This window comes from Mustela erminea, chromosome 21, assembly GCF_009829155.1.
Source record: "Mustela erminea isolate mMusErm1 chromosome 21, mMusErm1.Pri, whole genome shotgun sequence".
NCBI classification, from domain to species: Eukaryota; Metazoa; Chordata; class Mammalia; order Carnivora; family Mustelidae; genus Mustela; species Mustela erminea.
In genome coordinates, this window is record NC_045634.1 from 22,766,308 (window position 1) to 22,779,458 (window position 13,151).

At 43.5% G+C, this 13,151-nt stretch overlaps 1 pseudogene; it reads left to right on the forward strand.

Moving 5' to 3' along the window:
* Nucleotides 1–1,722: 1,722 nt before the first annotated feature.
* Nucleotides 1,723–6,360, forward strand: LOC116582049 (annotated as a pseudogene).
* Nucleotides 6,361–13,151: the final 6,791 nt, after the last annotated feature.

The following is a 13,151-nucleotide window of genomic DNA, read 5'->3' on the forward strand; positions in this document are numbered from 1 at the left end:
TCTCTCTGCTTGACTTATTTCACTCAGCATAATCTCTTCCAGTCCCGTCCATGTTGATCCAAAAGTTGGGTATTCATCCTTTCTGAAGGAGGCATAATACTCCGTAGTGTATATGGACCACATCTTCTTTATCCATTCGTCCGTTGAAGGGCATCTTGGTTCTTTCCACAGTTTGGCGACCGTGGCCATTGCTGCTATAAACATTGGGGTACAGATGGCCCTTCTTTTCACTACATCTGTATCTTCAGGGTAAATACCCAGTAGTGCAATTGCAGGATCCTAGGGAAGCTCTATTTTTAATTTCTTGAGGAATCTCCACACTGTTTTCCAAAGTGCACGAGGATTTCTAATTCAGTCAACAAAAAGGAGTCAAGTGTTCATCTTTTGCTACCAATTATTCAATTTCAAAATGATGCGTCCCTACAGTATTCACCTGATCCATTGGTCTGCAAAACCCACCTTAGGACAATTTGTTCTCTTAAAGGGGTAGCTAGAAAAGTTACGTTATACCAAACACAATCATCTTGTTTCTCCAGCAGACAGTGGCCTGGGAAATGCCCCTGGACCGTCGTTTATCACCTGAGAATCTGCTTCTCTAGGAAAACGGATGCCTTTATAACAGCATTGAGAGATGGATGGAAACAAGAAGGGCACAGGATGAACTCAGTGATTTGGGGTCATTTATTAAAGCTCTCTAAACTTCAGTTTCTGTAAAGTAAAGATAATAATTTTGGCTATCCATCTTTCAGGACAATGATGAAAATCAGTTCAAGGATCTCCTGAGTGGCTCAGTTGGTTAAGTGTCTGCCTTCAGCTCAAGGTCCTAAGACAGAGTCCTGCATCGGGCTCCCTGTTCAGTGGGGAGTCTGCTTCTCCCTCTCCCTCCTCCTGCTTGTGCTCTCTCTCTGTCAAATAACTAAATAAAATCTAAAAGAAAAGAAAAGCAGTTCAAGTTAGTAAATGTATAATTAGTACCTCCCATGCCTAACCCTGTCACAGTTATTTCTGGAAATACAAAGGTAAACAATTATTACTTCTTGACTCAATGGTCATTCAATGGAAAAATAAAATAACGTACATAGATTGTTAAAATCCTTGCAAATACAACGTGGTGGTATTACCATGGTACCTGGTGGTAATAATGGGAATAAACTCAGAAAGTCAGCACTGGAAAGGATCAGAGAGATTCTGAAGCCTACCCCTTCTCCTTTTAAACAACCTGATGCCCTAGAGATAAGCGATTTCTGCCAGGATGTACAATGAGTAGAATTAAGTATCGATTGTTAAGATACTCCAGTTTTTAAGAAGATTCCTAGAAACTCAGATAGTAAGAGCTAGTTTGGTCGGCTGCGATGTTAACCATTGTGTACAGAGGGCTGATGACATTTAGAGAAACCTTTTCTCTCTGGTTGACAATGCAGGTGATCGGAGAGGCTGGGAACCAGTCTGGATTCTGAGTCTGTCACTTACTAGCTAGTGACCTCAGGCAAGTTACTTACATTTCCTGTGCCTCATTGTCTCCTCTGCAACCTGAAGATCATAATAGTACCTGACCCCACGGGATTGTCGTAAAGATGAAACAAATTAATGGGTAAAGGGCTTAGAACAGGGTCTGGTGCATGACAAGCTTTCAGTAACTATTTCCTGTTCGATGGTATTAAGGTAAAGGGAGGATTCCCATGGGTCACTCTGTTTGCAGGAGAGGTCCCTACGGAAGGGACGATGGAGGCTGGACCCAAGGGCAGCCCCCGAAGCAGTGAATGCAGTAAATGTCTCTTCCCCCGCAAACCGAACCAGAGCTGAACCTGGAGGCTAGTCCTTCCCTTTCACAAAGGTGTCAGCTAACATGCTGAGCGCTTCGAACCTCACTGTGTGAGGGCTAACGGAGAGAATGAGCCTGTGATTCTAGGACTGCAGCCGCCTCTCATCCCCGGCTCCCACCAGCAGCTTACTCGGGGTTCAATGAAGGCGGCAGATGGTTTGCCCAGGAGAGGCAGCCTCTGTTCCAGGAGAAAGGCATTGATCACCCTTCATTAACAATTCTCTAGCATCCTCTGCCTCCTCTGGATCTGGCCTGAAGGTTGACAGGCAGAGCCTGGAGGGGTTGTTTGGCTTACACACTGATCACACCTGACTATCTGAGGCTTCCTGCCTCCACGGAACGTGACACGCACTGCAGACCCCAGGTCAGGGTCACCCTGGGACAACGGTCCATTTCGCGGACTCCCTGCGGTGGGAGGGGGTAAAGGCAAAAGCAGAGAAGGGAAAGGACAGGACTGTGGCTGAGTCGGTGGAAGTGATGTGGTTGGAGAAAGCGGGTCAGCCCAGAGGGTAGCCGGCACAGCACAAGAGGGGTCCAACAGGAAGCCGGCGTTGCGCCCGCCCAGCTCTCGGGCTCAGCGCAGGTGACCGGTCCCCTGATGGCAGTCTGTCTGATCCCCTCTAGACACGTCCCTTTGGTGCAGAGGGAAGCCTCCAGCTTCATTTGACATTCCGAGCAGACAACCAGCTCCTCTCCTCGCTGCGATCCCTGCCTCGCCTGGCTGTCTCCCGATGATAATTTGACTTCCCACGTAGATCTCACCGCGGGGAGAGAATGTGCTTGAAACCGAATGTGTGTCTGATCTCCTGGCCGATTTTCCTTGTCACTGTAAATTAATAAAATGCCGTTTTGATTTACACATCTGTCTCTCGTCCGCTCGGTTAGGATGACGGAGGGCCCGATAAATGGATCTTACCTCGGTTGCTGACAAAACCAATTTTCTCAGTTTTTTGAACCTGAAACGCGAAAGGCCAGACCCTGACCGTGGTTGAATCACCAGGGGTAAATTCCCCGTTAAAGTATCTGGCGGTCGGACGCCCACGACTTCCTTCCCAACCTCCTCTCAAACACATTTTTCTCCCCTCCGGGACTTAAATCTTCCAAGGTGAACCCTCCACGTCCAAAGCCCACTCAGATGATCGATCCGTGCTGACAAACACAGGAAATGGAAAGTTCGCCCCTACCCCACGCTGCCCAATCCATGTTTTGACATATCTACGGAAAGCACCTAATCATATCCTCGTTCTGGAGAGCATGAGATTTTTTTCGCATTTTATACGTGTCCTCTATTCAAAACTATTTGGTTATTACATCTTTATAACCCTAGCTTTCCCAAGCCTATCAGACAGTACAAGTTAAGGTTTATGCTATCCTTAAACCCAAAGGTGCCGGCTGGGCACACCCACCTGCAGGCTGGGAGTCCATCAGTCTCTGTTCCCAAGTCCCCAGTCAGTCTGTCCTGGGATGTCCCCTATGCTCACAGCCCTCTCTTCTGAACTCTTTTTTAGTGTTTGCTGCCCTCCAGTCATTTTCAAAAGACTGGCCTTAGCCAAGCCCCTTCTTTTGGGGCACAGATGTGTAAGATTTCTTCTCCTAAAAGCACTGTCTCTGGGAGGCTGTAACTCACGGTGACAAACGGTATGACAGTCCCTGCAGTCATCTCTGTGCCCTTCTTATAGAAGTGGGTGGTGCCCCTTCCCCCAGGCTTGTGTTGCACAATGCCCCCTAAGTCCCAGGCTGACACCCCGTGTCCAGGATCTTACTGTGTCCTCGGGAAATAGCTCTTTCCTTCTCAACCTTCAGCTCCTCTCTGAACAGTGAGCAAGCTTGGAACTAGGGGAACAGACACCATTCTGCCCTCCCCCATCTTCTGCACCTGCCTCCGATCGGAGCATGCTCAGAAAATCTCCTTCTCTAAAGTTGTACCTTTCATTCGTGCAAATGACGCTGGCAACCCTGGGTCTCGGGGTCCACAATCTCCACTCAGCAGCAGGCAGGAAAAGCCGAGAGCCACTCAACCAACATCTGTGAGCAGATGTCAGTATGCCAGCCTCAGGGCTAGCTTGTGATGATAAAGAGAAGAAGGAGACAGTCTTAGACGTTCAGAATCTGAGAAGGGAGACAATGGGGCTCATTTACAATTAACCATGATATACCATGATAAGGACTATAATAATGGTCTGTACAAAACATGTTAAAACATGGAAGAAAAGAGGCTTCCTAATGCAGAGGTTAGATGGTAGCAGATAGGAGCTGGGTAAAGGAAAGGAAGTTTCCTTAAAAGCTTGCTGGAGATGACAGGAAATGGTCCTTCCAGGCCTCAGTTTACCTGGTAGACCACAGAAGGCATTCCAGGTAAGGGGGAAAGATGCAGACAAAATGCTCAAGGCATTGAATTCTCTAAGTTTGATAATTCTGTACGTGATATTTTGCTATATCTGACTGGCAGCCTTTCAGCAAAACCTTCTGAAAAAAAAAACAGATGTTGCGATGGAATTTGATCCCTTCTCTCTCTTGATTGCTAAGACTGAAAGACAGCAAAAAGAAGGTGGGGGAGATGACAGCAAAACCATTTCACCCCCATCCACCAGGTGGGATTTAACTGAAGAAATTGTGATGAATCTGAGTAGTGTCAGCAGGCCTTTGACGAGTCGTACATCAAGCGCCAATTTCCATCGGACAGATGCTCGTAAATTCACGAGGAAGCAAAGTCCAGCCTCAGTCAAGGCACCAGAAGCTCTAGCCTCCTCCCAGCTCTCTTAGACCAATGAGATTTGCCAAACCTGGACACTACCCAAGAAATCACGGGGGGATGGAGGGACAGATTCTGGACTCCCCCAGCTTCTCATCTACTTTCCCCTTTACAGAGGAATCCCAAGATCCATTAACCCATTCCTTGCTTTCACTTCTTTTAGATACTCTGCTAGTATTGAACCTAGATGTTCTGAGAAACAGTATGCTCGCTGCCAGAAAAGGAGCTACAGAGAAAGCCAAAGCAAATGGTAGCCCAGCTTCCCAATGTGTACCTCCCAGGGGGTCCAGGATGCTGAATCAACCTCCTCTGAGATGAAAATGTCTGTCACGAGGTAGGAGCTGTTGCCTCCTCCCAAAAGATCAGGGCCCCCTCAGGGATGAGAGGATTGGCCTCCGCTCAACAAGCCTGGCAAGTTCTGCTTCCTTACAAAGATCCTTATCAACGTTTGCCTTACTTGGTATATCAAAAGTGGCATCTTTACACAACAAGAATTATACAAAAATATCTTCCAGAACTGCACAGAGGAGGTTCTCATCTCAAGTCACTCTTGGTGTGAAACTTGTGTGTTGTCTATGATGAGGAAATTTGAGGGCCGGTGGATAGCAGATAACTCACATCTCAATACAACATGCCTGTTCCGGGGGCATTCTCTTCTTACCTTTTCTCAACATTTAAATAAGAAATCCAAGATATCCTAGCAGATGCTTTTTTGAAGTCTGTTCCACCTACAGAAAATAGGCATTTTCTGTCTTCCTTTACGGGTCAGACAAGGCAATCTTGGGTCTGGGCATCAGCCTCTGGTCTTGACAACATAAGAGAATTTTGATTCACATAGCCCGTCTAAGCTACAGGAAAATTCTCATTCCTGAAGCATTCACATCCCTGCTAACAGATGAACAACAGTTGTGTCAAAGTGTTCAGTATGACCAATGGCCCAGAGTGTTAGTACTTAGGACCCTCTGGTTAAGGAAAATACTAGAAGACAAAAGCTCCTTCCTACAGGCCGCCTACCATCTCCTTGACAAGGGGCTTCAGAGTCTTTAGATTAGAATGACCCCTCCCAAGCCCAGATCCTTTCCCTGTTCCATATCTTCATCCATTAATGGCATGGAAAGAACCTGAAAGCTTATTATTGGAAAATAAAGGCAATCATGTGAGAACATTGGCAGACCTTGTGGATCATTGTTCAATGGTTTCTTTGGAACCTGGTGTGCTGTTTTGGACATCTTGACTTGCTCAGTAATTTACCTGGATCGATTCTGACTTCTGGAACATTGTAGGAAATATTCAAAGGTTCGCCACCATTGTATGTTTGAAGGTGGTAAATATGTTTTAATACAAAAATTATGGCGCAATATGAAATTACATCAGAACCTGAAACTTCCCTGCTACGTCCCTGTACCCCAAATTGTCCAAATGTCTCTTTATTACCCAAAGGTCCCTCATTTAGCCAAGAACCATTGAAAAGTATGATAAAGGGTACCTGCGGCTCAGTTGGTTAAGTGACTGCCTTCGGTTCAGGTCATGATCTTGGAGTCCCGGGCTTGAATCCTGTGTGGGGCTCCCAGCTCCATGGGGAGTCTGCTTCTCCCTCTGACTTTCTCCCCTCATGCTCTCTCTTACTCACTCTCTCAAATAAATAAAGAAAATCTTTTTTTTAAGTATAATAAAAAGCACTAAAATGAATATTTATGGAATGATGAGTCAGATTCTAGAGACAATGAGTAAGTGTTCACATTTTAAAGGACAGCAGAGTTTATATGGAGAAATACTATTTCTCTAGCTTACTCTATATTTAAAGTAGAAGATGGCATATGATCTTCTCACATCTAGCCAAGTGTCCACACAACTGTGATAATGCATGAGTACAGGGTGATGGGATGTGGAAAAACCTTCAAATGTGTGTGCATGCATGTGTACTTTTGATATGTATCATACAGTCAGTGGGTAAAATAACACTTCTATTTAAAAAAAAATAAGAAAAAAACTAAGGTCTTAGCAACAGCAAACTGTTATGTATCAAATATATATATATATATATATAATCTTTGACTCAGGTAAAAATATTTTAACTTCCACTTCCCAGACCATGGAGCCATAGAAGGAACTCCCAGGAATATTCTCTAACTTCTAGGGCACTCTAGCATCCCCAGGTACCTGCACCTGGTAACACTTGCTGTAGACAGCGATTCCCTGGTCAGTCTGATGCCGAGTCCAGCCCACATGCCTGATGCTGTTCTCTTGTATGGTCTTTCATTGAACAAATTCCACCCAGCAATCTGGATGGACCTCAGTCCAGTAGGTGCGCACCCATATGACTAGAGCCCATTACGGACGGACTTTGGGCTCTCCACAGGCTTCGGACCACACACAGCACGTGTTGCCATGTTGGGTTTTGCCCAGCATCCTGCTCTGGTGTTATTGAACCTGAACTTTCACCTCGCTGAGACCCCTGCTACTATTCTCTTCTACAGAAAGTAGATCGTTCTGAGAGATCATAGAACATTTCCCAAGGACTAATCATATGGTTGGAAATGAAGACCATCTCAATAAATTCAAAAGAGTAGCAATGGGGTAGGCCACATTCCCTAATCACAACGCAATAAAACTAAAAGCAGCTGTTTATAACAACAACAACAAACCTCAGCCACTTGGAACTTCTTAAAAAAATCTTCTAGTAACCACTGGACCAAAGACGAGATCGATCATACAATAACATATCATTGAGAAAATAATAGAAATAATGAATACATATCAGAGCATGAAAAGAGGCCAAGCAGGATTTAGAAATAAATTCATAAACTCCAATTGTTTAATTAAAGAAGAAAAAGACATGAAGCTCTTAAGATTTTTGAGAAAAAAAATTTCCCAAGGAGGAAATAAAAAAGTTAAGAGCAGAAATAATGACATCGTTCTCATAACAAGAGACTACTGTGCATCAAGTTCTTTTACGTACATTGTCTAATCTCTTCAAGGTTATAAACGGGGCTTTAATACTTTATTCTACAGATGAGGAAATTAAATATCAGAGAAGATGGGGAAGTGGTCCCAGGCTTCAGAGCTTTTAAGTTGTGAAAGAAATTTGAGTTCAGGTCTCTGAGACTCCAGACATCCCCTATTTCCACTATATTCCCTCCCTTGAAATAGCCCCTTTCTAATATCCTGCACTCATATAAAAATACATGAAAAATAAGCCACAGGCTGGGTCATTAAAAAAAATTGTATAATGGATACAACTTGAAAATTTTCATGAACAAAAAAATTTTTTTTTTAAAGATTTTATTTATTTATTTGACAGAGAGAGATCACAGTAGGCAGAGAGGCAGGCAGAGAGAGGGGAAGGGAAGGAAGCAGGCTCCCACTGAGCAGGGAGCCCGATGTGGGACTCGATCCCAGGACCCCGAGATCATGACCTGAGCCGAAGGCAGCGGCTTAACCCACTGAGCCACCCAGGCGCCCTGAACAAAAAATTTTAACGATAAATATAATCTTATACCAAATACAGAGATTTTAAAATAGAAACTATACTATATAAAAGTACATAATACTTGAGCAGTTTTTTTTTTTTTTTTTAACATATTTGCTTATTTATTTGACAGAGAGCACAAGCAGGGGGAGCTGCGAGGAAGAGAAAAAAGCAGGCTCCCCACTGAGCAGGGAGCCCAATGCAGGGCTGATCCCAGGACCCTGAGATCATGACCTGAGCCAAAGGCAGATGTTTAACTGACTGAGCCACCCAGCACTCCAACTTGAGCAGATCTTAACAGAATAACTTTATAAAAATACACGATGACTAAAATTACCACAATAAATAGCCTATCAGTTAAGATCTGGTATGGTTTCGGGGCATCTGGGTGGCTCAATGGGTTAAGGGTCTCCCTTAGGCTCAGGTCATGGCCTCAGGGTCCTTGGATTGAGCGCCCCCAACAGGCTCTCTGCTCAGCAGGGAGCCTGCTTCCTCCTCTCTCTCTGCCTGCCTCTCTGCCTGCTTGTGCTCTCTCTCTCTCTCTCTCTCTGTCAAATAAATAAAAAATCTTAAAAAACAATAAATACTGATGATTCTTAAATTTAATTAAAAAAAAAAAAAGATTTGTTATGATTTCAAGTGACTGGGATTCCAAAATAAGAGTAAAAAATTTTCTCTGTCTCTCTGTCTCTCTCTCTCTCACAGACACACACACACACACACACACACACACAAATACATTTAAAAATCCAGGACTAATTTTATCATTATGTTACCCTATAACATATGAAGTTACCTCTATGTGGTACAAAATGGCTACTTAGGCTCTAGCCATCAAATGTGCATTTTAGCAAGTATGAAAAAGGCACACAGTCTCCTTTTAAGAACAACTTCCAGAAATGGAGCATACCACTTTTGTACCTCCCCTGTGTTGGGCAGACTCTAGATGATCCTCAAATATCCCACATTTTGGTACTCACACTTTTATGTAAATTCGTGTCCCTGAGTGTGAATAGAACTTATCATTTATTTCTAACAAATGGAACATGCCGAAGGTGGTGGGATAGGACTTCTGTTACAGAGGATGGTAACTTCATCCCACAAACGTATTCTTTACTGGCCTCCCCCTTGCTCACTTTGATGAAGATGCTGACATTCAAATAAGTCTACCTGACAAGAGTAGCTTCTGGTCCACAGTTGGTAAAGATCTGAGTCCCTCAGGTCCACAGAACTGAATCTTACCAAGAACTACATGAGCTTGAACATGGATCCTTCCCCAGTCAAGCCTCAGAAGAGACCTCAGCCCTAACTGCCACCTGGGTTGCAGCTTTCTGAGAGATGCTGAAGCAGCTACAAAGAAAGCTGGAAAGTATCCTCTTTCTTCTCATCAGTCATATGCTGGGCTAAAAATCAGAAATTCTGTCACCTATGAGGAAGAGGAGAATGAATGTCAGGGCCCAATCAGCAGTCCCTGCCCCAAGCAGGCTAAGTAGACAAGTAACCAAGAGAAAAATGAGAAATGCTATCAGAAGGCTAGATATAATATATTATTTCAAGCTATAGTGTTCTTATTATTGAATTTTTTCAAACATTTAAGAACCAAAGAAAGAAAGAAGCCTCTGTCATTTAAAAAAAAATTCCAAATTATCTATGGCTGGTGAAACTCAAATTGTAATAATCTTTTCAGTGAAACTGTTTATAATGTATACTAAGAGCTAAGAGACATCTTCATCTTTTGACTCAGTAATTCTGCTCATAAAACTGTACCTTTAGGGACGCCTGGGTGGCTCAGTTGGTTAAGCAGCTGCCTTCGGCTCAGGTCATGATCCCAGCGTCCTGGGATCGAGTCCCACATCGGACTCCTTGCTCGGCAGGGAGTCTGCTTCTCCCTCTGTCTCTGCCTGCCATTCTGTCTGCCTGTGTTCGCTCTCTCTCCCTCTCTCTCTCTGACAAATAAATAAAAAAATCTTAAAAAAAAAAAAAAAAAAAACAAACAAAACTGTACCTTTAAGGAATTATTCAAAATAGCAAGAAACAAGAGTCAAAATACTGGTCACTGCAGAGATATTACTAACAGCAGAACTTGAAAATCACCTCAATTGGATAGGTCAACCAATGAGCAAATCATGTTTCATCTTGTCAACGAAATTATCGCAGTCATTAAAGATACTAATTACAAATCTATTTTGTAGCATTAACAAGTACAATGCAAAAATGCAAAGGAATGAAAGTAGAGTTCCAAAAACACTTTTTTTTTTTTTTAAAGAATGAATAGAAATACAAGAATGACCAAAGTGGATTGTTTGGGCTAATGGGATTGTTGCAGTTGTTTTTGTCATGGTTCCCAAATTAATTGTAACGACTTGTGTCACTGACTAATATAAAAATGGCAAGTTTGAGTAATAAAAACAGCTTCTTTAACAGGCTTCACGATCAAGATTTCAAACACTTTGGACGCTTTTTACTGTGTTATGTCATCTTCTTATGAAGTCGCTACCAATAGTGTCCCCATTTTGTGGTCAAGGAACTGGGGGGCACCAGGTGCCCCACTAGGACATGACAGGAAAGGATTTAAATCCACGTAGGTCTCATTCTAGAGCCCAGCACTGAAACCATACGGTAAGAGCAAGGAATAAGGGACAGAATGGAGATAGCAAGTAGGATTTTATGAAAGGAATGAATGGATAAGGCAAATCGTTCAGAACCCACAGGGGAGGAGAGAAATCACTACAGCTCATGAATTCAAAGCAGAGACTCCACAGTCGTCAGGTGTCACTGGGCTTGTAGAACCTTTGTTTTAAAGCCAGGACATCAGACATTTCAAGAGCTCACTTCTTTGTGACCAAGCTTCTGATCCCTTGGAATGACGCACATAGGTTCCTTTTGTACCTTAAGGATCCGTCCGTGGTGGGAGGAATTAAGGCCTTGTGACTTCCATCGCCTGGCAACAGGGGGGCTCTCACAGCCTCCCTCACCAGCCCACTGGTTGTGTGATAATCCATCAGACGCCCACAAGGGCCATGGTGAAGGTGATTTCAAATCAAAGTCGAGGAAATGAGTTCTTTAAAAACCCTTCTCAGGAGTCAGACAGTGACAGCAGGAATCAGATGTTGTGAGCTGAGGGACGCCTCTCTCGTACACCTGAGTTTTCAGATGTGATAAGAACTTACTTAGAGTTGAGGACATCCACTTGTAGAAATTTACACAGTTTGGGCTTTTCTTTAAAAAGAGTAGTTTTTAATAAACTGCCTCAGTCCTGCCAACCGATGAATGGGTGGGGAGTTATGGGGTTGAAAACCCGTGTTTTGCAACGATCACAATAAAGATTGTCTCAGGGAAGAATCATCAATAGATGTGAAATCTGAGGGGTAGAAAGGGAATGTGATGAGAGCAGGATATTTATTTGGTGTTAATGTGTCTCCCGTCAGTCTCACTTTTGGGGTATTCTGGCCTTCTGTGTATAAACTCAATCCAATGGAGAAGAGCCTTCAGACCAACCCATATTGAAAACCATCCTATAAAATAACTGGCCTTGAGGCGCTCGGGGAGTTCAGTCAGTTAAGCATCCAACTCCTGATCTCTCCTCAGGTGTTGATATCAGGGTCCTGAGTTTGAGCCCCGTGTCTGGCTCTGTGCTGGGCAAGGAGCTTGTTTAAGATTCTCTCTCGCTCTGCCCCTTCCCCCGCCCCCCCAAATAAATAAATAAATCTTTAAAAAAATAAAATATATTAAAAAAAATAAAAAATAAACTAAAATGTCTGGCCTTTCCTCTATAAAAATGCTAGTGTTACAAAAATGAATGATTAAGTCTTGAGAAACAATTCCAGATTGAAGGAGAATAAAGAGACGTGATAATTTAACACGATACCTGATCCTAGACCGTGTATCCTAAACTAGAGGGAAAACCCATATAAAGCTCATTATTGGAACAACTGACCACCTTGGGATACAGATCTGAGAAAGTAGTAGTCAATATTATATTTGCAAGTTGTAAACTGTATTATGGTTGCATAAAGAATAACCATGTTTCCAAAAAATACGTGTTGACGTAACCAGCACACTGAGGCCATCACTGTGATGTGTGTCTGGTGTGTGTGGAGAGAGAGAGAGAGAGAGAACAAATGAGGCAAAACGTTAACAAACTGGTGAATTTGGAGAAAGGGCATACAAGAGTTCTCTGAATTGGTCTAGAGCTTCCTGGTAGCTGTGAAATTCTTTCAAAATAATAAATTGAAAAATATATACCTATATTTTTATTTTAGGAATAGGTATATATAAATTCCCGAGTGAATTAAGGGCTTCCTCTTCTTTCTTCTCATTCTCATCCACTTAGGACAATCCTTTCAAATGAAAGACCAATGCTTTGTATTTTTATTCTCATTTTCATCCTTAGCGAGATAAATCTCTTCCCTCGCTGGTAGCTTTGTATGTTGTTTTATCTTCTAGTTTTCTTTTGAGGTAGGTAAGAACTGAGAATTTTCCTTCCCAGTTGACACATGAGAGAAAAGGAAAAACTGGAAGTAGAGAGCATCCTTGCTGGGAGAGGGCAGGCCCCATTTGGATTTTGCAGTAGGGCTCCGTGGTCCCTGGTGACCACAGGGACATAGGTGGGGGTTTGGAGCCGAGTATGAGCCCAAGGCCAAAGGAGACTCCGGGGCGTTTGTGGGAAGCCCCACTGTTGCCACCAGCTCATTTCTTCCCAGCTTGTCCCCAGGAGCCCCAGTGCTCCCATTAAAGAGGCCCAGGGCTCAGCCTTTGGGGTCCTATTCTAACCCAGAGACTATCCTCCCTCTTCTCCCCAGCAAGGCTGTCTTGACACCACCCACCCCCCTACACCCCACGCCCCCCACCCCCGCCATTCCTCTTACTTAGACTCATTTCCATTTAGTTAGAAATGCACTTCCCTGATGATTCCCTTGCCGGCCTCTCCTGTATTTAATCATGCCTCGCCCCTCCCCAAACTATTTGAAATTAATTGTTATCCAACAGGGCCCAAACCTCTCCTAGCCTCATCTTACTGCACGGCACTACATTTCCTTAAGTTATAGCAATAATTAAACTGTGCCTTAATTAAGTAAGCCCTACCCTCCTGTTACAGCAGTCCCATT